Consider the following 23,654-nt stretch of genomic DNA (forward strand, 5'->3'; position numbering starts at 1 on the left):
CCCTAAAGGAAAGACTTATTTGCACTTGCAAGAGCTGGAACCCCCCAAACTTGGGACCACTGTCCAGGTGCACGCGGTCAGCCATGAGGACGCCGCCTGTCTGCATCATCACTTGCCTGCATCCCCACTCACCACCTCTATACTGCATACTATACCATAAGATGGTCAGACGCAATTCTGTGCCACTTCGGGAGGACATCGGGACTCCACACACCGCGCAGGTCGGCTGCCAGTCGACGCTTGAAGTCCGTGCCAGTCTGACGCTTGAAGTCCGCGACTCAGCTGGACCACCATCCCGGAGTCCTTCCCTGTGTAGCGGTGCAGTGAGTGGTGCATAGCACCAAACTATCATCAAGATACATTTCTATCTTTTATCTACTACAGGCATCATTGTGTCAACCTCAATAATACAATACAACTGCTAACGCTATTTTCCATCCAGTTGGATACAGTAACAGTATCACTGTTCAATTAGGTGGCTGTTTATTTATTTGACTTTTATGGGCATTCAATCTATACATATTGTGCAATAATGTTTTTTATATTTTATTTTCCATATGTGTTCTAGTCCATAGCAAGGGCCCTGCTAGGACATCTATTTTAAATTTTCAAAATTTTCAAAATTCTAAATAATACCATACATACAACTAGTCTGTCAGTATATATACATATGCGTACCATAATTTGTTTTTATATTCCTATTTTTTGTCACGAAGGTGTTAGGTTCAACCCCAATGGTTGAGTCGTCTTCTGCCGGTGGATACCCAATAGTGCTTCCCAATAAAGATACAACACACACAGGTTGTAACTGAAATGAAAGCAGAAGCTGGACTGACTTCTCTTTCTCAGTGTATTGCTTATATACATGATATTCAATTGGACTTGCGTAGTAGATTTTAACAATGAAAGGAAGAAGGAAGCAATAAATCTCTACATTAGACTAATCATTAGACTTAGTAAAAAAAACTAAATACGTTTGTTGGTTGAAGGTTCCCCTAAATTGTCTTCTGCTACAGATGTGAAGGAAAAGATAAGAAGTCTCTCAGCATTCTCTCCAGGATCTTGAATATATGAATCACTGAGTGTCTCTTTAGTCAAAGTTCAGAAGAAGGACACAAGTCAAAATTAAAGTCTTATATAGAATGGAGATGAAGTCTATAAAGAATAAAAATTTATTCTCCTCTGGCTCGGACCTATCATTTCCCCCTTTGACATCATCATCTGAAAGAACTGGATCCTCCAGGTCAGGTGTATAGCAGGTCTTTCCTCAGGTACTATCCCAGACCGCGAGTTGTCTGAGGGAACCAAGTCTTCTTAAATTGGCTCCGTCCCCTGAGTAATGGACCGGCATCCTCACCAGGAAGAGTGTTTCAGGTGTGATGTCAATCTAAAAACAAACGAAAAAGAGAGGAGACATGAGAACCTGGAAACAAATGCCGATTATTATTCCTTCTACATCCTGGGAAAACAACATAAAATGTTTATATTAACCCATTCATTTGAAGTAAACAATACTCAGTATTTACCGATTCTATATTTGCAGCGACTTATGCATATCATCAAAAGCTTAATAACTAAATAAGATAAAAGAATAACTACTGCAACTTGTAATATAAAATGTATGGCACCTCCTACCCATCCCCCAATACCTTTCAACCAGGTAGCTGGGTTCATTATGGAGAAAGTATTCCCCCACCATTTATCTTTATTTTGGTCATTGTCTTTAGCGTACTGTTCCCTTAGTTTTTGTACGTTCTCAAGTTGGTGGTGCATCTGGATGGTACTTGTGGTGTCTATGTAATGACAGAAAGTGGGGCCTATAATCTGGCACATTCCCCCTTGAACAGCTGTAAGGTAATCAAGAACTATTGCGTGCTGGTTAGTCACTATCATCAACTGATTTTGTACAGACACAGAGGTGTTAGTGATTTCCAGAATGTCATATATTTGGTCGTCAAGGTAGTCAGTGGCCTCAACTAATTTGTCCCACATTTGCATCATCATGGGGTATACAAAGAGAGTGCTGAAGAGTTTATTGGCTGTTCCCATCTGAACTACGTGTGGTCTTCCATTCTCTCTTTCCTTGTTGTCAGCTGCTCTCTGGTATAGCATGTGTCTTGGGACTGCTCTCATGTCAACGTCTTTGTTGGGTATCACAAAAGTCGAGGGAGTGAGTCTTGCTAGGGTACATGTGCCATTTACCCCTACTGGCAACCACTTGTAGGCCCCTCTTCCGCATACCCAATATGTGTCTCTTGGGAGTTCCCAATATGAGGAATGTTGATTTATCAGTTTGTTAACTATGTCAACCAGTCTTGAGGCGTTAGTCATGTAGCACCATCCAGGTTTCTGTCCCAATGTACCACAGTAACCAATATCTGGGTTATTACATGTCGGGTCATAGGGCTGGTAATATGAGGATTCATTACATCTTTGATGTCCTATCATGTTATGACACTCTTCTCCGGTACCTTGAGGAAAAAGTGTATTATTCAGCCAGTTTTTGTCATGTAAGCACCTCTCTATTTGACTAGGCTTAAATGTATCAGTACTTACAGATGTTCTGCTAAAACTGACCTTTATCCCCTGTGTGGGTATTCGTCCTAGGTCTAGTATTTGTGTGACTTCACGTGCTACCCAGGAGCCCCCCTTAAAGGTCAGTATCTGCTGTGGTCCCTGTCCATAACTGCTCAGGTTTCCCTGCCACCAGGGTTGCCCAATCCACCCCACTATTGGAATCCCCACTGAAGTGTTCCAATTTTTTGTATACCGTGGCTTGTTGCTTGCTAATGTGTCGAAGCAATTCCCCTGGAACATCTCATGTGGTGGCACAGGGATAGCCAAATAAGGCATACTCTGGGCAGATGTAGGAGTATGTGTGCATATCCAGCAATCTTTCACTGTGAGATTTTTTGCCAACATTAAGTGGTGTTTCAAGAATTTGTTATCTAGATGCTTTTCTAGCTCATCATGTAAGGTTGTGATGTAACATATTAGACAGTTGTCATGTTGTCATGGTCAGATACCGTCCTTTTGCAGTGTGATGCATGAATCCAGCTGGCTTTTCCTTGCAGCTTGACTGATGTTGCTGTAGTCAAGAGAACTTGATATGGTCCTTCAAATCGGGGCTCGAGGGACTTCCTGGTATATTTCTTTACATACACGTAGTCTCCAGGCAGTAGTGTGTGGGTTCCTTCAATGCTGTCCGGATCTGGGAAGGAAAGACAACACTTGCCCACATGTTAGTTTCAGATACTTTCACAAGAACTGCACATATGAGGACAGATTCTCATACTAATGTCATACATCCTCCCATGGAGTAGGCCTCAGGTCAGCCTAAAGGGATCAACATACACCAAGACAAACACATAACCTGAACAAGGGGTCAAGCTTATGTAATCTACCTGGACTCTCTAGAGCAGACTGAGTGGCTTTGGGTATACTTTCAGGGGGCTGGTATAGCCCTCCCTGGATTTTATGAAGCACAGGTCATACAGGCTTGAAGAAAAGCTACTACAGTAGTGGACATACCAGGGGCTATCCAGGATTTGTCCATGACTTGCAGCATGGCAACTTTAGACAAATGTGTTTTACCATGTGTAACTTGGACTATCATTGGGAAGCAGAGTTCTAGGCAGGCAGACTTTTGCAGAAGTCCCCCATATGCCGTCTTTCCTCCTCTGTCCCTTAACATCCTCCAAGATTCTTTTTACAGCAACATCTGCCTGGTGTGAGGGTTTTTTTTTCCCACGCTCACCTTCACGTCTCTGACAGATATCACTGGCAGTGCGGCGACTGCCTCTGTAGTGGTGTCAGCCAAGTCATTATTTTTGGCTTCTATGGTACCAGTCTTAGTATGGACCCTAATTCTGACAATTCCCACCTCCTCTGACATTAGCAGCCCCTCCATGAGTGCTCCAATTCTCTGCATCTTTTATTGGTCTGCCTGAAGAGGTGAGAAAAGTCTTTCAGATAAATCTGTTAGCGGTTTTACCCCAGACAAGTCTGTAAGCTCCAGTTAGTGCAGCCAACTCATTACCTTATTGCCCTGGGCAAGCAGGTAGAGAGTTTGTTCTTTTGACTACTTGGTGTCATGCAGAATACATACCCCATCATGTGAGAACCCTGCTGTCTCCTGTAATATTAACTCTATACAGGCATTCATCATCATTATTATTATACACAGAGTTTGTAATAAATGATGCCCCTCTCCCATCATCTCTTACCCCCTCTGAATCCAGTCATTCTCCACCAGAGAGCAATGAAGCTGGATTCAAGGGCACAGTTATCTAGCGTGGAGAGGAGTGTACTGGATTGGAAAGAAGACCAGACTACCAAGCTGCTACAAGTCAGTGAATGGAATCAACAGGTTGACTCCCTCTCCCAAACCAAAATGTAATTCTGAAATTATCTCAATCTTTCACAAGAACAGAATTTTAACCCAATAAGACAACAAGGTTTCAGCACTATGGCAAAATTACGCAAAATAAAAGGTGACTTAATATTTTTATCATAAGAGATAAACTACATTTAAATAATCACAAGAAAAACAAATGAAAACAAACTAGGAATGCCACACAGAAAGTCTTGAGAGATAAAGACAGGAAGGTGGGCTGCCCCCCTCTGCAGCGTCGAGCTGTTCACACACAGGTTAGAATGCTGTGTCAGCTTTTACACAGACGGACCATAAAGACTCAAAAAATACAAACACAAAAAGGGATTCACATAGCAATAAATCACAGATTGCATGACAACTAGTCACCAGCCTATTCCTGAACTACAATACAAGGGTGTTAAACAGAACAGCATAAGCAAGAAGAGGCAAGGGTTAAAGAACTAATCCAAGAATGATCTGTGACATACAATTACAATTAGATACAGATAGGGAACACTAAAATATTAAACTGATATCGTGACACAGGATCAGGATTAGTAAACAAAAAAGTCACAAAGACCCAGTGTTCAAACACAAACATTGAATATTATCTTTGGAGATCAGAAATCACAACCAAACAAACCTAATATTGACACAAAGAAATATATATATATATATATATATATATATATATATATATATATATACGCAAAAAGCTTATCAGTAGCCTTCTAAAACAGTCTCACTGAGAGATTATTTCCACTTCATTCAACTAAAACATTGCATACTCCAGAATTTCCACTAATCTGGCAACTTCCACATTTACTAAAAAGTATTCACAAACTATCCCATAAGGTAAACATTTATTTCTTTGTCTACAGTATGTGACGTACAAGCTCCTCCTCTTGGAATTTTTGGCGCTGGCTAGTCCCTAGACGCCATATTTAGACCATAAAGGTATCATACCTCACATAAGAGAAAAAAAGAGTTTAATTTCACGTTCTCTACCATCACGAGACTCACGTAAAAATGTAGCATGTTAAACATCCCATGTCCTGCATACACAGTGGACAACACAACTTGACAAAACAATTTGTATGGCAATAACAAACATACACATAGATTTCACAGAAAGCTTCTATTTCCTTCACTTAGCTTTAGTCAACTCAACTTGTCAACATTCCCATAACCTGCTATCTTTCCAAACGCTGATTACTCAGTATTCCATCACTGTCACATTCTGATTTCATTCTTAACTCCGTACATCCCTTTAGTCCTGCTTGTCACTCCCCTCGTCAGCAATACGTTTTCTGCAGGTTTTTTTTTTATGTGTCCTGACTTGTCACAATAATAACAAATTGGGGGTTTCCGGGGTCTGTCTCCTTTGTTATTCTGACCCCCACCTTGGGATTTTTCAGAGACATATGCTATTGTAGTCTTTTTAGGGGCTCCCCGTAGGTCAGGTCCTATCCCCTGGGCTTTCAGTTGTTCCCTTCTCTGGGGTCTTAAACCGTCCACAAAAGCACGTACAAACAGTCTCTGTATTACGTCACTGTCCATGTCTAATCCTTCGTCTAAGTAATCTTGCTCTAGACCAAGGTAATAGTCAGATACAGTCTGGGTCGGGGTTTGAGTGCCCACTGCTACCGTCCCCCTCTCTCTGTCTTTGCGTGCAAAAGGTTCTAAGAGAGTTAGTAAACGTCTGTCTGGAGGCCTCTCCCCTGGGTTCATTGGGTCTAGCTGCATGAGTGACAGTTATAAATTGAGAGAACATGGTGGGTGGCATTTTTAACCTGCAATGGTCCCAAAGGCTTAGTAAGTGGGTCAGGGGCATTTTGCACAAGAGCCATACATTCCGCAGGGCTCCATGGTTTATACAGGTGCCTATTTAAAGGTACTGTCTGATACTGGTTATCTCCTATCATCTCTCTAACCTCATCCCTCAGTAGGTGTACAGGGGCTAGGTTGACAACCTGTCCTTGCCGTGTAATTCTTCAAGGATTGTTTTAAGAGCTTGTATCTGGGGTTCTCCGTCTGCATTCTTGGACTTTTGCTGACCCATCTCTAGCCGACCGGTCCTAAGTAGCTTATTGGGGGGAACTTCGGAAAGTATGTCCCCCTCATTGCCTTCTCCTTAGGCGGCTAGTAGGTTAAAAAGGCTCTTTTGGCCTTTTTACCTGATTAAAAGGCTCTCCTGGCCTTTACCTGTGATGCATGACAATTCTGTATTAGATATTTGCTAACTCATACTAGCCGTCCGTTCCTAGGTAGCTTATTGGGGAAACCCTCGTAAGGTGTCTTTCCCTCGTTGCCGTCCTCCAAGGCGACTAATTTGCTAAAAGGCTCACCTGGCCTTTTCACCGTCATCCACATCACTCTTATAGGGTCAGTGTCCGTCTAGGTGTGTTTTTTTTGTTTTTTTTCCGCACCTTATTCCCCCAGAATACACGGGCCTATCACACAACACCTGTCCTGGACTTATGATTTATTCCAGGCTCATGCTAGCAACCAGATAATGGTTTATGTGATAATACGGGATTTAAGCATAATCTGTGACCCCGTTAGGCGCTTTCACAGATCAGTTCGGCAATACCCTCATAAAATCACATACCATCCTCTCTTGGCTCATACATTCATTCCATGTCTCCCTGCGGAGTAACACTGTACTTATCCAACCGACAGAAGGTATATGGGTTCATTGTCTATTCAAATAGACCCACTATCACAGGAGTTTAGCTATTCTAAAACCCAGTCTAAGTGCAGGACCCACAGCCACAGATCTCAGGAGGGCACAGATATAAGAAAAATATATATATTTTTCTTACCTGGCCAGGTTTTGTGTAGTCTGTGGTCTCCGGAGGCCCGAGCCATAGTGGTCCCGCACTATATCTAAGATGCTCCTTGTGATTCGGCAGTGGGTCCCTGTGAGTCGAGCGCCAAATAATGTTAGGTTTAACCCCAATGGTTGAGTCGTCTTCTGCCGGTGGATACCCAATAGTGCTTCCCAATAAAGATACAACACACACAGGTTGTAACTGAAATGAAAGCAGAAGCTGGACTGACTTCTCTTTCTCAGTGTATTGCTTATATACATGATATTCAATTGGACTTGCGTAGTAGATTTTAACAATGAAAGGAAGAAGGAAGCAATAAATCTCTACATTAGACTAATCATTAGACTTAGTAAAAAAAACTAAATACGTTTGTTGGTTGAAGGTTCCCCTAAATTGTCTTCTGCTACAGATGTGAAGGAAAAGATAAGAAGTCTCTTGCTCAGCATTCTCTCCAGGATCTTGAATATATGAATCACTGAGTGTCTCTTTAGTCAAAGTTCAGAAGAAGGACACAAGTCAAAATTAAAGTCTTATATAGAATGGAGATGAAGTCTATAAAGAATAAAAATTTATTCTCCTCTGGCTCGGACCTATCAAAGGGTTACGTGCAACACAAGTACCTCGATATATATATATATATATATATATATATATAGGCAAGTTGGCCTTGCACCCCACCCACCTCTATCAGGTGTGTATATAAGGTGTCTTGGATGTTCCAGATCCTGCCATGCTTACTGAATTGTTCACACAGAGGCATATTCACAGTGTAGGGTCTGTCCCAATGAGGCCACCTTATCGCGGTGGGACGGTCCAAGCTATTTGACCGCCGGCGGAGACAAATTTGCGAGCTAAGTGCCTCACTATTTCATAGTATCACATTTGCATCTATTACACCATAGCTGTATAGCTCTCCATGTTTTAACTGCATATTCATGTTTCACCTATATCCTTGTGCTGGCAATGTGCTGCTGCATTCTTCTGTTGCTGTATATTTAGCCTAGTAGCGTGCACCTGTAGGCCAGGTCCATATAATAGTTTGGTATCAACTAAAGTGCTGGCTGACTTATTCTTTGTCTGTATTGCACATACAGGGGAGTGGCTACCTCCATGTTGGCCTTGCACCCCACCCACCTCTATCAGGTGTGTATATAAGGTGTCTTGGATGTTCCAGATCCTGCCATGCTTACTGAACTGTTCACACAGAGGCATATTCACAGTGTAGGGTCCGTCCCAATGAGGCCACCTTATCGCGGTGGGACGGTCCTAGCTATTTGACCGCCGGCGGAGACAAATTTGCGAGCTAAGTGCCTCACTATTTCATAGTTTCACATTTGCATCTATTACACCATAGCTGTATAGCTCTCCCTTTTTTTACTGCATATTCATGTTTCACCTATATCCTTGTGCTGGCAGTGTGCTGCTGCATTCTTCTGTTGCTGTATATTTAGCCTAGTAGCGTGCACCTGTAGGCCAGGTCCATATAATAGTTTGGTATCAACTAAAGTGCTGGCTGACTTATTCTTTGTCTGTATTGCACATACGGGGGATTGGCTACCTCCATGTTGGCCTTGCACCCCACCCACCTCTATCAGGTGTGTATATAAGGTGTCTTGGATGTTCCAGATCATGCCATGCTTACTGAACTGTTCACACAGAGGCATATCCACAGTGTAGGGTCCGTCCCAATGAGGCCACCTTATCGCAGTTGTGCTGGCAGTGTGCTGCTGTATTCTTCTGTTGCTACATATATATATATATATATATATATATATATATTTATTTTTTCACATAGTGTGAGCCCTACAACTTCTATTATCTTATGTTTTCTGTGTTAGGTTGCTGTGGTTACACCCTGACCTATCATGGGTCTGTCTCGCCAAGCAATCAGATACCATGTGTGACCACACCTGTTCAGCTGGCTATTTAAGCTTTCACTGGCACACCTTTTCCAGTGAAAGAAGATAGGTTCTGTAGCTAGCTTAGTGTATTTTATTCTGCTATTCTGACTTTGGCTGTGTTTCCAAGATTAATCTCTTGCTTTCTGATTCGGCATGTCTCTGGTTGTCTTAGATCTGACTTCGGCTTGTTGACTCATTGGTGATGTTTTATTTATTGGTTTGTTTGTCTTCCTTTATATTGTTAGTGTGCGTTTATCTTTTTGTATTCCTGACAAATTCCCTGACCTGTGACTGAGTATTTTTGTAGCTTGTTAAGGATTTCTCCCTGGGGATAGCTCTGGGATCGTTCTTAACACCGCCATAGGTTGCAGGATAAATAAAAACATAACACAGGAACAAACAAAACCCTAGACCATCTAGTCACTAACTATACAATCCAGTATGCCCTGTCTATCAACCGGTGGGCTTTTCCCGGCCAGTTAAACTTATGCCTCCTGCAACCTTCTACTCACTGTTCACACACAGCATTTGCAATGTCTTGCTGTGTGTCTCGTCCACACCACTCTTTGGGGCCACTCACAGCTCGGGCTGTGTGTTCCTCGGCAGGACCCCTGCCTCTCCCTATAGCCACCTTACTGTCTGCTAAGGAGAGCCCAGATTATTCTGTTTGACTTCCTTTTAAACACGCTTCCCCTTTCTGCTACCTCATTAATTAGGCCATAGGTGGAGGTTTCTCCAGGGTTAGCTAGGGAAATACACCCTTTCCTTGCCACACTGTCACACTTGTTATTTTGACTTGAAGTTTCAGCACATAGATATGCAGGGACCGTCTTTAACCTCTTAAGGACTTGGACGTATGGGTACATCCTGGGACCCGGTCCTGCGATATAACGCGGGGTCACACGGTGACCCCGCATCATATCGCGGCGGGCCCGGCGTCATAGTGAAGCCGGGACCCGCATCTAATAGCGTGCGGCACTGATCGCGCTGCTGTGTGCTATTAACTCTTTAGCCGCGCGCTCAAAGCTGAGCCGTGCAGCTAAAAACGAAAGTGAAAGTTGCCTGTTAGCTCGGTATAATCGCGGCATCCCGAACAGCTGTAGCACAGGAGGAAGGTATCTTACCTTCCTTCCTGCAGTCCGATCGCCGATTGAATGCTTTCAGTCTGATATCCAGGCTTGAGCATTCAATCTCTGAAAACACTGATTGATCCATTCCTATGGAGATGGATCAATCAGTGTAAAAGATCAGTTAATGCAATGTTATAGCCCCCTATAGGAGCTATAATATTGCATAAGAAAAATGTAAAAAAAAATCATTAACCCTTTCAATTATCCCTTCCCCTACTAAAAGTTTGAATCACCCGGCATTTCCAAGAATAAAAAAAACACAGTGTAAATAAAAATAAAAATAAACATATGTGGTAACGCCACGTGTGGAAATGTCCGAATTATAAAAATATACTGCTTTTTAAACCACACGTTTAATGGCGTACGTGCAAAAAAATTCTAAAGTCCAAAATAGCGCATTTTTTATCACTTTTTATACCACAAAAAAGTAAATAAAAAGTGATCAAAAAGTCTGATCAGAACAAAAATGGTACCGCTAAAAACTTCAGATCACGGTGCAAAAAATGAAAAAAATAAAAAAGTTATAGTGGTCAGAAGATGACCATTTTAAACGTATAAATTTTCCTGCATGTATTCATGATTATAACCTATACAAGTAGGGTATAATTTTAACCGTATGGACCTACAGAATAAAGATAAGGTATAATTTTTGACGAAAAATGTACTGCGTAAAAACGGAAGCCCCCAAAACCTACAAAATAGTGTTTTTTCATCAATTTTGTCGCACATTGATTTTTTTTTCCCGTTTCACAGTAGATTTTTGGGTAAAATGACTAATGTCATTACAAAGTAAAATTAGTGATGCAAAAAATAAGCCATCATATAGAATTTTACGTGAAAATTTTAAAGAGTTATGATTTTTAAAGTTAAGGAGGAATAATTGAAAATGAAAAATCGGAAAAAGTCCGGGTCCTTAAAGGGGTACTCCGCCCCTAGACATCTTATCCCCTATCCAAAGGATAGGGGATAAGATGTCAGATCACTGGGGTCCCGCTGCTGGGGACCTCGGGGATCGCTGCTGCAGCACCCCGCTATCATTACTGCGCAGAGCGAGTTCGCTCTGCACGTAATGAGGGGCAATACAGGGGCTGGAGCATTGTTACGTCACGGCTCCGCCCCTCGTGACGTCACGGCCCGCCCCCGTCAATACAAGTCTATGGGAGGGGGCGTGGCGGACGTCACTCCCCCTGCCATAGACTTGCATTAAGGGGACGGGCCGTGATGTCATGAGGGGCGGAGCCTTGACGTCACGCTGCTCCGGCCCCTGTATCGCCCGTCATTACGCACAGAGCGAATTCACTCTGTGCAGTAATGATGGCGGGGTGCCGCAGCGGCGATCACCGGGGTCCCCAGCAGCAGGACCGCGGTGATCTAACATCTTATCCCCTATCCTTTGGATAGGGGATAAGATGCCAGGGGCGGAGTACCCCTTTAAGGGGTTAAAGTTGTGAATTAATCAGTTAGGGCAGATACGCAATAAGAAGGGACAGGGATTGTTGATGAGTGCAGGACTTTGCCTTTTTTGTTCCTATACGTAACAACTGATTTGAAATTTATGTTGCAGAAAAAATATACAGCGCATGTAATTTCTTTTGTAGCCACCTATAAAATAGCTCCATTAAATACAACTAATAATAATAATTCCTTTATTTATATAGTGTCAATGTGGTGTCCCAGCACCAATAGCTGTACTGTGGCTTTGGACTGTCTTGAGATGCTTGGCAGCGTAATGCCGGCGGTTGGCATCCGCCAACATGTACTTTGATCCACTGTCTTCCGGGGATATGCAGCACGCACGACTCTGCTTTCTTGCTGCAGACTGAGAATTGTGACTTCTCCATCTGCTCCTGTTCCTGATGCTTCCAGCAGAGGTCGCACTGGGTTAGTTGCCCTGAAGATCCGTGCACGCCTCTGGACTTCCTGTCTTTGCCTGATCTTCTTGTGTGTATTCCCTGAGCTAAGAGCCTGCTACCTTATCTGCTGTATCCTCATATTGACCTCGGCTTGTTCCTGACCTACGTCTCTGCTACTTCATTTTTTCCTGTTTTGCCTTTTGCCTCTGACCATTCCACTTTCTGTTGGAGCTATTACTTCTACCAACACCTGAACACGTACAGCTCTGCTTCATCTTGCTTCTCAGCTAAAACACCTGAATTGTTCTAGTCTCCTCAGACCTGGTGTTGCACCAGTGCCATCTGGTGTCAGCCAGCTCCTTCTGCTGAGATGTCTACATCCTAGTTCACCTGATTTGCTAAAGCCAGCTGTCCCACCGAGGCAATTTTTACCATCAGGATTTGGCAAAAAAGAACTTGGGGAGTGACATAGAGGGTTTACACCCCGTGGAGCATTATATGCAGCACAAGGTGTTGGGCCCACCAGAGTTCTTCAGTTCAATCAATTATGTGTATATTTTAATGTCACATAATATATTTTCTTAAATTGATTCTACTATTGTTATGTGTATATATGTTTTATATGTGACTGTACCTTGAAATGAGAGCAGTGAACCCCATGTGACCCTGCCTGCCAATGAGAACTCCTAAAACCTCCCTTGTATAATGTAGTAGGGGGAGGAGTTGTTTTGTCTAGTAGAGAGCTAGCTAAGCTACAGTGCAGTCCAGGCGTGTGTGTTGTGTTCTTTGAGGAAAGGCCTACTTCAAATCTAATCTCTCGACTGGTCATCCTGCAAGAATTACTCACAAGGAGGAAATTCATGCCCATGTGGAAAAGTCTTCAGTACCTTGACAGGACCTAGCTACCAGGATTTAATCTTCCATCTCACAAGTCAGTATAAATCTGTTTGGTGTTAGCACATCTAATCTCAGCAAGCCAACAGGGCTCCCAAGGGGTTATGCTGCATTTTTCTCACCTAAAGCCAGCTTTATGTGTATTACCATCTGCACCAGCTCAGTAAAGACAGTTATCTAACCTGATGTTGGTGTGTTCATTTACTCCCCGTGTCTGGCCCAAGAGAAGCTATCACCAAACCTCAGACCATGTATAGGATAACGAAGTGATCAGGTATTTCCACCAACACCACCCCGTGTAACCACACCAACATATTCCACAGCAATGTACAGAGCTTGTTATCACTCACATATGTCCCCATTGGGGCTCACAATCTAAATTAACCTATCAATATGATTTACAATGTGGAGGAATCCCACACAAGCATGAGGAGAACATACAAACTCTATGTTGCCCATGGTGGGATTTGAGATTTACAAGACAATAGTGCTAACCACAGGGCCCCTGGGCTTTCCTAATCCAAATTTGTGGTTTATAAAAATGCAAAACCATAGTAGAGGGTCTGCCTTGGATTTCTACAGAGTTTTCCGAAACAATCAGAAGATTTTAAAACTGAATTTTGCTCGGAAACTCTGTAGTGTGAACCCAACCTTACTGTATAATTCCCATAGGTATTATATGAGAAAATCCTATTACCGTTCAGAGAAAAGCATGATGGAACAGGGCCAACAGTATATAGCAGTTGGCCATTCAGTCTACAATACATAAGTAGACTTTCAAACAGATGGAGATCTGGTTTATCTATTTGCTATGTTACAAGTACCTTTGAGTGGCCACCTGTCTCCCAGTCACTGGCAGAAGCAGTAGTCACAGCTCTGAGTGCTACTTTATCTTCATGATGAATGGCATGCACTGGAGAAGCACTGGATAGGGGTTCAAAGGTTTAAAAAGTTAAGAGTTACAGGTGTTTCAATTGCAGCAATAAATATTTTTTGCATATATATATTTTTTATTTTATTTATTCTATTTTGCAGTACATATTATGGTAAATTGATTATGTCTTTTAAAATTCAATTGGTCCTGCAAAACACAAGCCCTCATCTGGCTCTGGATGTGAAAAAAGAAAAAAGGGTTAATGGTGCATGTTTGATGACCACAAGGATGATGGGTTTTATGCTGCAGGCTAGCTAGGAGTAGTAGTCCTTCAAATTATATGTCATGTGGAAGGGTGGTGTAGCCATCACGCCCCCTCCCATAGACAAGAATGGAGGGTGCATGGTGTGACATCATGAAGGGGTGTGGTGTGACATCACGTCTCCAAGCCTGGAAAGACAGAGGTTTCCGAGATTGGAGCAGCAGCCCTGCATAGAATGCGGGTGCTGCACGGAGATCATGGGGGTCCAAGCAGCAGGCAACTCGTGATAAGACATCTTATCTCCTATACTTTGGATAAGGGATAAGATGTCTTTGGCTGGAATACCCCTTTAATCCCTTAAGGACACATGCTGTAAATGTACGACGCTTAAGCAAGTTACTTCACACACAGCGCCGTATATTTATGGAGCGGCTAAGGAGCTGTCAGCAGCCGCAGACCCGCCAGTAATGGCGGACATCAGTGATCGTGCTGATGTCCGCCATTAAGCCCTCAGATGCCGTGATCAATACAGATCACAGGATCTACGGCAGTGCAGCACTCAAATGGCTGATCTGATCGCCAGCGACACCGCAGTGGGGATCAGATCAGCAAAGATGGCAGAAGGAGGTCCCCTTACCTGCCTCTGCTGCTCTTCAGGGGTTTTCTGCTCTGATCTTTTGCTGTGACTGAGGGTTGCTTTGAAAGATAGGAGCTGCAAGAGAGTTGGAAATCTGAGAGTTTGAAAGCAGGAGTTTGAGATCGCTGTGAGTGTTACTTTGCTTACACCGTAGAGACTTTAACTCAGAAGGTCTACTAAGAATTCATTTGTAATATTTACCGTCTGTTTTTGTTGTAAATTTGTTAAATCCCCATAACTAGATGGCCTCCATGTTGGAAAATGCAGTCCGATGTACATCCTGTTCAATGTATGCAATCCTTGAACAACCGTTTGAGGGTGCATATTGTTGTGCGAGATGTGTGCTAGTTGTTCGTTTAGAAACCCAGATCCTGGATCTAGAGGAGCTACTGGCAACAATGAGAAGCATTGACAACATGGAGAGGAGTCTCCTGCTCACTGAGCAAGTACTCTCTGGAGTAGAAGTGGGGGAGGATAGTGGGACGGAGGTGCAGGACAGTGAGGCAGCTAGCTGGGTTACAGTTAGAAAATGGGGTAGAGGGAAAAGTGTCAGGGAGGCTAGTCCTGAACTGGCACACCCCAACAAGTTTGCCCGGTTGGCAGATGAGGGAGATGCCATTTTAGAGCTAGCAGTACTGCAGCAAGATACTGCCTCTGACTGCCAGCGGGGTATCTGCTCCAGTAAGGGGGGAAGGAGGAGTGCAGGGCAGGCCAGACAGGTACTGGTAGTGGGGGACTCAATTATTAGGGGGACAGACAGGGCAATCTGTCACAAAGACCGGGATCGCCGAACAGTGTGTTGTTTTCCTGGCGCTCGAGTTCGGCAAATTGCGGATCGGGTTGACAGGTTGCTGGGTGGGGCTGGAGAGGATCCAGCAGTCATGGTACATATTGGCACCAATGACAAAGTAAGAGGTAGGTGGAGTGTCCTTAAAAATTATTTCAGGGACTTAGGCCGCAAGCTTAAGGCAAGGACCTCCAAGGTAGTATTTTCTGAAATATTACCTGTACCATGAGCCACACCAGAGAGGCAGAGGGAGATCAGGGAGGTAAACAAGTGGCTCAGAAGCTGGTGTAGGAAGGAGGGGTTTGGGTTCATGGAGAACTGGGCCGACTTCGCTGTCGGTTACCGTCTCTACCGTAGGAACGGGCTGCACCTCAATGGGGAGGGTGCAGCTGTGCTTGGGGAGAAGATGGCTAGAAGGGTGGAGGAGTGTTTAAAGTAGGGACTAGGGGGGGAGGGAACCGACAACATAGAGGAGGAAGATAGTGTAGATAGAGAGGGGGACTAAGTAATATACCTGGGGGTAGAGCAGAGGGAGGGATTAGAATAGTTAATAGGGATAGGCTTCAGAGGAAGAAAAAACATACACCATTGAATTGCATGATGACTAATGCCAGAAGTCAGACCAATAAAACTGACGAACTGGAGTGGTTGATGTCTGAGGAGAATTATGACATAGTGGGTAGAACAGAGACTTGGTTGGACGATAGCTGTGACTGGGTGGTCAACATACAGGGTTATAGTCTATTCAGGAAGGATCGGACAAAACGGAAAGGGGAGGAGTTTGTCTGTCTGTGAAATCGAGTCTGAAGGCCGCACTACGGGAGGATATAGGGGAGGGAAACGATAATGTGGAGTCATTATGGGTAGAAATATATGGAGATAAAAATAAAAAAAATCCTGCTATAAGCCACCAAACATAATGGAAGAGGCAGAAGATCAATTACTGAGGCAAATAAACAAGGCATAAAATGAGAAGGATTGGGCTGGGTGAGAATGTGTGTAAGTGGGTAAGCAACTGGCTCAGTGATAGGAAACAGAGGGTGGTTATTAATGGTACTTATTCTGATTGGGTGACTGTTATTAGTGGGGTACCGCAGGGGTCCGTCTTAGGTCCTGTTCTATTTAATATATTTATTAATGACCTTGTAGAGGGGTTGAATAGCAAAGTAGCAATCTTTGCAGATGATACTAAACTCTGTAAAGCGGTAAACACTATAGAGGACAGTACACTGTTACAAATAGATCTGGATAGGTTGGAGGTTTGGGAAGTGGCAGATGAGGTTCAACTGCACATGAGGAAGAAAAATCTGGGCTGGGATTATGTATTAAATGGGAGAATGCTTGGGACGACTAACATGGAAAAGGATTTAGGAGTCTTAGTTAATAGTCAATTTAGCTGTAGTGACCAGTGTCGGGGAGCTGCTGCCAAAGCAAATAAAATCATGGGGTGCATCAATAGGGGCATAGATGCCCACGACAAGGAAATAATTCTACCGCTGTACAAATCACTAGTCAGACCACACATAAAATACTGTGTACAGTACTGGACACCAGTGTACAAGAAAGATATAGTGGAGCTGGAGAGGGTTAAAAGACGGGCAACCAGGGTAATATGGGGAATGGGAGGGCTACAGTACCCAGAAAGATTATCAGAATTAGAGTTATTTAGCTTAGAAAAAAAGAAGGCTTAGGGGAAACCTAATAACTATGTATAAATATAACAGTGGAATTCTCTGCCTGAGGAGGTGGTTATGGTGAACTCTATAAAAGAGTTCAAAAGGGATCTGGATGCATTTTTGGAGAGTAACAACATTACAGGTTATGGATTCTAGATCTATAGGGACAGAACTTTGATCCAGGGATTTATTCTGATGCCATATTTGGAGTCGGGAAGGAATTTCTACCGCTAGTATGAGGGTTTTTTGCCTTCCTCTGGATCAACTCAGTAGGGACTCATTAGGGTTATAGGTTGAACTTGATGGACTTTGGTCTTTTTTCAACCTTATGAACTATGGTACTATGATCTGCATTCCAGCAGACCAGAGCAGAAGATCGCGGTTAATACTGATCAGTGCTATACCTATGCATAGCACTGAACAGTAATAGCAATCTAATGATTGCTATAAAAGTGTAAAATAAATGGAAAAAAAAAATTGTTTTTAAAAAAAGGGGGAAAAAATGTGAATAAGCCCCTCCCCAATAAACATTTAATTCACCCCTTTTCCCCATTTTTATAAAAAAAAAGCATAAAAAATTATAAATAATAAACATATTTGGTATCGCCTTGTGTGTAAATGTCCGAACTATGAAAATATAATGTTAATGATCCTTTACAGTAAACAACTGCTTTTTGGTCACATCACATTGCAAAAAAATTTTTTAAAGCGATCAAAAAGTCACATATTTGCAAAAGTGATATTAAAAAATCAGATCAAGGTGCAAAAAAGGAGCCTACACACATCCCTGTATACAGAAAAATGAGAAAGTTACAGGTGGTCAAAATAGTACTGATTTTATAAAAAAAAAAAAGTTTGAGATTTTTTAAAAGCAGTACAATAATATAAATGTATGTAACCATGGGTCTCATTTTAATTGTGTTGACCCACAAAATAAAGAAAGTAAAAATGAAACCCACCCGAATTAGCAAAATTGGGATTTTCGTGTAAATTTCCTTACACACAAAAAACAAGCCCTTGTATTGGTCTGCGAATGGAAATATAAAAGAGTTATGGATTTTAGAAGGTGAGGAGGAAAAAATGAAAACGCAAAAATAAAAAAGTGTCCTTAAGGCCAAAATGGGCTGTGTCCTTAATCCCTTAACGACCATGGACGTAAATGTACGTCCTGGTTTGGCGGGACTTCCCACACCAGGACGTACATTTACGTCCTGTGTATGACCGCGAGCATCGAAAGGGTGCTCGCGTCATACACAGCAGGTTCCGGCTGCTAGCAGCAGCCGGGGACTTGCCAGTAATGGGCGACATCCGCGATAGCGCGGATTTCCGCCATTAACCCCTCCAATGCCATGATCAATACAGATCACGGCATCTGCAGCAATGCGGCACTTTAATTGGATGATCGGATCGCCCGCAGCGCTGCTGCGGGGATCCGATCATCCAGCATGACAGCCGGAGGTCCCCTTACCTAGCTCTGGCCGTCTCCCGGGTCTTCTGCTCTGGTCTGCAATCGAGCAGACCAGAACAGAAGATCACAGATAATACTGAGCAGTGCTGTGTCCTATGCATAGCACTGCACAGTATTAGCAATCAAACAATTGCTATAGATAGTCCCCTATGGGGACATAAAAAGTGTAAAAAAAAAAAGTTGAAAAATGTAAAAATAAAAAGTAAAAAAAAGTAAAAAATCCCCTCCCCCAATAAAAATGAAAATTTTCCATTTTTCCCATTTTGCCCCCAAAAAGTGTTTTTAAAAAAAAAAATAAACATATTTGGTATTGCTGCGTGCGTAAATGTCCGAACTATCAAAATATAATGTTTATTATCCCGTACGGTGAATGGCGTAAACATAAAAAATTTAAAAATTCCAAAAATGCTGCTTTTTTGTCAAATTTTATTCAAATAAAAATTAATAAAAAATGATCTAAAAGTTTTATATATGCAAATGTGGTATATAAAAAAAAGTACTGATGACGGCGCCAAAAATTAGCTCTCATACCGCCCTACATACGGAAAAATGAAAAAGTTATAGGTGGTCAAAATAGGGCGATTTTAGATTACTGATTTTGTACAAAAAGTTTTAGATTTTTTTTAAGCGGTACAAAAATATAAAAGTATCTAGCCATGGGTATCATTTTAATCATATTGACCCACAGAATAAAGAACACATGTCATTTTTCCCGTAAAGTGTACAGTGTGAAAACAAAACCCTCCAAAATGTGCAAAAGTTTGGTTTTCATTTAAATGTCCTCCCTAAAAAAATTTTTTGGGGGTTTGCCGTACATTTTATGGTAAAATGAGAGGTTTAATTACAAAGTACAATTGGTCACACAAAAAAAACAAGCCCTTATATGGGTCTGCACATGGAAATATTAAGGAGTTTTGGATTTTAGAAGGCGAGGAGGAAAAAATGAAAACGCAAAAATAAAATTGGCCTGGTCCTTGAGGTGAAACTGGGCTTGGTCATTATGGGGTTAAGGGGTTAATGGGAATCTGTCAGCTCTATATCATGCTTAAAGGGGTATTCGGGACAAATACATCTTATCCCCTATCCAAAGGGGATAAGATGTCTGATCCCAGGGGATTCGCCGCTGGGACAGCTCCTTTAGATAGGGGATAAGATGTATTCGTCCGGAATACCCCTTTAATTCTTATGTGTCAAAGAGACAATGTTAAGTTGCTGCTGGGTTATTCTTTGTTTCTTTTTAGAAGTGACTGAATGTATGTTGTTGGCAGGTATGCTTTTTGTTGAATGCACTTGTTTTTTATATCTACCTATTTTTGAACATACTAAGGGTAAATTATCATTAAAGACGTTCTCCCTTGTTTATGCTGTTTTTTGTTATTATGTTTGTGTGTTATGTGTGTATAAGTATGTGTTTTTTTTATGTGTGTTGTGATTATGTATATATGTATTTTCTTACCTTTTGTGAAGATCCGGAAGCTGGCCCCTTTTCTTCAAGTGGCTTGCTGTGCACCTCGGCCTCCGCCATGTTGTTGTTACGCCGAGCGCATCCCAATCCACTTACCTGTCCCGGTCCCCGGCTGTCACGTCTTGGCGCGCGCGGCTCCGCTCCCTTGGGCGCGCGCGCCAGCTCTCTAAGATTTAAAGGGCCAGTGCACCACTAATTGGTGCCTGGCCCAATCAATGTATTAGCTCCCACCTGCTCCACGCCTTTATAACCTCACTTCCCCTTCTCAGCATTGCCGGATCTTGTTGCCCTTGTGCCTAGTGAAAGCGTTTCCTGTGATTGCCTTACCAGTGTTTCCAGACCTTCTGCCGTTACCATTGACTACGAACCTTGCCGCCTGCCCTGACCTTCTGCTACGTCTGACCTCGCCTCTGTCTAGTCCTTCTGTCCCACGCCTTCTCAGCAGTCAGGGAGGTTGAGCCGTTACCGGTGGATACGACCTGGTTGCTACCGCCGCAGCAAGACCATCCCGCTTCGCGGCGGGCTCTGGTGAATACCAGTAGCAACTTAGAACCGTTCTACCGGTACGGTCCATCGCTGACACAGAGGATCCACATCCAGCCTGCCAAATCCTAACAGTTGTGTTCGGTAAGTGAGATGTCGGGGGGGTGTGTTCTTGCTTCTGTCCTTCCTATCTTCTGATGTCCGAGGCAAATCTTTTCTTCCTGTTTCTTCCGTGGCTCAGCGACGAATCTGCGGCCTCTTCCGGCGCATGCGCAGGTAGTTTTTTTTTTTTTTATCAATAGAGTTTTTTTTTTGTCTAATTGACAAACTGCACATGCGCGAGTACGCAAGTGCTACGCTAACAGCGTAGCTTACGTTAGGTCTATGCTAATAGTGTAGCTTCGCGCAAGCGCAGACAGTTTGTCAATTAGACAAAAAAAACTTTATTGGTTAAAAAAAAAAACTACCTGCGCATGCGCAGGAAGAGGCCGCAGATTCGTCGCTGAGCCGCGGAAGAAACAGGAAGAAAAGATTTGCCTCGGACGTCAGAAGATAGGAAGGACAGAAGCAAGAACACACTCCCGACATCCCACATACTGAACACAACATGGCAGTGGCCGAGGTACACAGCTGTTACGCCGAGTGCTCCGGGTCCCTGCTCCTCCCCGAAGCGCTCGCGGCGTTTCTCTCCCTGCAGCGCCCCGGTCAGACCCGCTGACCGGGAGCGCTGCACTGACATGGCCGGCGGGGATGCGATTCGCATAGCGGGACGCGCCCGCCCGCGAATTGCATCCCAGGTCACTTACCTGTCCCGGTCCCCGGCTGTCATGCTCTGGCGCGTGCGGCTCCGCTCACTAGGGCGCGCGCGCCAGCGCTCTGAGATTTAAAGGGCCAGTGCACCAATGATGGTGCCTGGCCCAATCACCCTGATTAGCTTGCACCTGTTCCTTGCCCTACTTATACCTCACTTCCCCTGCACTCCCTTGCCGGATCTTGTTGCCTTGTGCCTTGAGAAAGCTTTACTGTGTTACCCATACTGTGTTCCAGACCTCCTGCTATTCCACCATTGACTACGAACCTTGCCGCCTGTCCCGACCTTCTGCTACGTCTGACCTTGCTCTTGCCTACTCCCTTGTACCGCGCTTATCTCAGCAGTCAGAGAGGTTGAGCCGTTGCCAGTGGATACGACCTGGTTGCTACCGCCGCTGCAAGACCATCCCGCTTTGCGGCGGGCTCTGGTGAATACCAGTAGCAACTTAGAACCGGTCCACTGACACGGTCCACGCCAATCCCTCTCTGGCACAGAGGATCCACCTCCAGCCTGCCGAATCGTGACAACAGCAAGCCACTAGAAGAAAAAGGGGCCAGCTTCCGGATCTTCACAAAAGGTAAGAAAATACATATATACATGATCACAACACACATAAAAAAACACATACTTATACACACATAACACACAAACATAATAACAAAAAACAGTATAAGCAAGGGAGAACCCCTTTAAACATCTCCCAAAATATAAAAACAGGTTTATTACAAGGGGTGTTTACATAATAACCAGTAGAGAGCAGCAGAGTAAAGAAATGAATGGGTCATAGGAAAACAACATCCGATTGTAAAGTATAAACTTACAAATAAATTTGCAAAACATTATAAATCAGGAATTTAGAAATCTCTGACACAACCTATTGTTCTAGAATGATACTGCACAGAAAGGTTATAGAATTATCAAATGATAGACTCATAAAAAACTCAACTCATAAATACACTGCTCAAAAAAATTAGGGGAACACTAAGATAACACATCCTAGATCTAAATGAATGAACTAATCGTATGAAATCCTTTCGTCTTTACATAGTTGAATGTTCTGACAACAAAATCACACAGAAATTATCAATGGAAATCAAATTTATCAACCCATGGAGGTCTGGATATGGAGTCATACTCAAAATCAAAGTGGAAAACCACACTACAGCCTGATCCAACTTTGATGTAATGTCCTTAACCCCTTAAGGACTGAGCGATTTCACGTTTTTGCATTTTCGTTTTTTCCTCCTTGCCTTTAAAAAATCATAACCCTTTCAATTTTGCACCTAAAAATCTGTATTATAGCTTATTTTTTGCGCCACCAATTATACTTTACAGTGACATTAGTCATTTTACCGAAAAATCAACGACGAAACAGAAAAAAAATTCATTGTGTAACAAACTTGAAGAAAAAATGCCATTTAAAAAATTTTGGGGGCTTCCATTTCTACGCAGAGCATTTTTCGGTAAAAATTACACCTTATCATTATTCTGTAGGTCCATACGGTTAACATGATACCCTACTTGTATAGGTTTGATTTTGTATTAATTCAGAAAAAAATCATAAATACATGCAGGAAAATGTATACATTTAAAATTGTCCTTTTCTGAGCCCTATAACTTTTTTATTTTTCTGTGTTCAGGGCACTATGAGGGCTAATTTTTTTGTGACGTGATCTGAAGTTTTTAGCGGTACCCTTTTTGTTCTGATATGACTTTTTGATAACTTTTTATTCACTTTTTTGTGGAAAAAAAGTGATCAAAAATGCACTATTTTAGACTTTGGAATTTTTTTGCGCGTACGCCATTGAACGTGCGGTTTTAAAAGCGGTATATTTTTATCATTCAGACATGCGCACGCGGTGATACCACGTATGTTTATTTTTATTTACACTGTTTTATTTTGTTACTAGGAAATGCCGGTTGATTTAAACTTTTAATTCAGAAGGGAATACCTGAAAGGGTTAACTTTTTTTTACACTTTTTTTTCGCGAGCTCATAGCTCCTATAGGGACCTATGAGCTTGAAATGGCTGATTGCATTCACAGATTGTTGCTAGACATGTGCAATTCGGTTCGGCACGAATGTCAAATTTACCGAATTTTGCCGTTTTTGTGCATTCGGGTTATTCCGAATGCACGAAAACATTTTTTGAATATTTCCGAATAGCACCAATAAAACGAATAGCAACATAACGAATGCATTCG

Source organism: Hyla sarda, chromosome 4, assembly GCF_029499605.1.
Source record: "Hyla sarda isolate aHylSar1 chromosome 4, aHylSar1.hap1, whole genome shotgun sequence".
Classification (NCBI taxonomy): Eukaryota; Metazoa; Chordata; class Amphibia; order Anura; family Hylidae; genus Hyla; species Hyla sarda.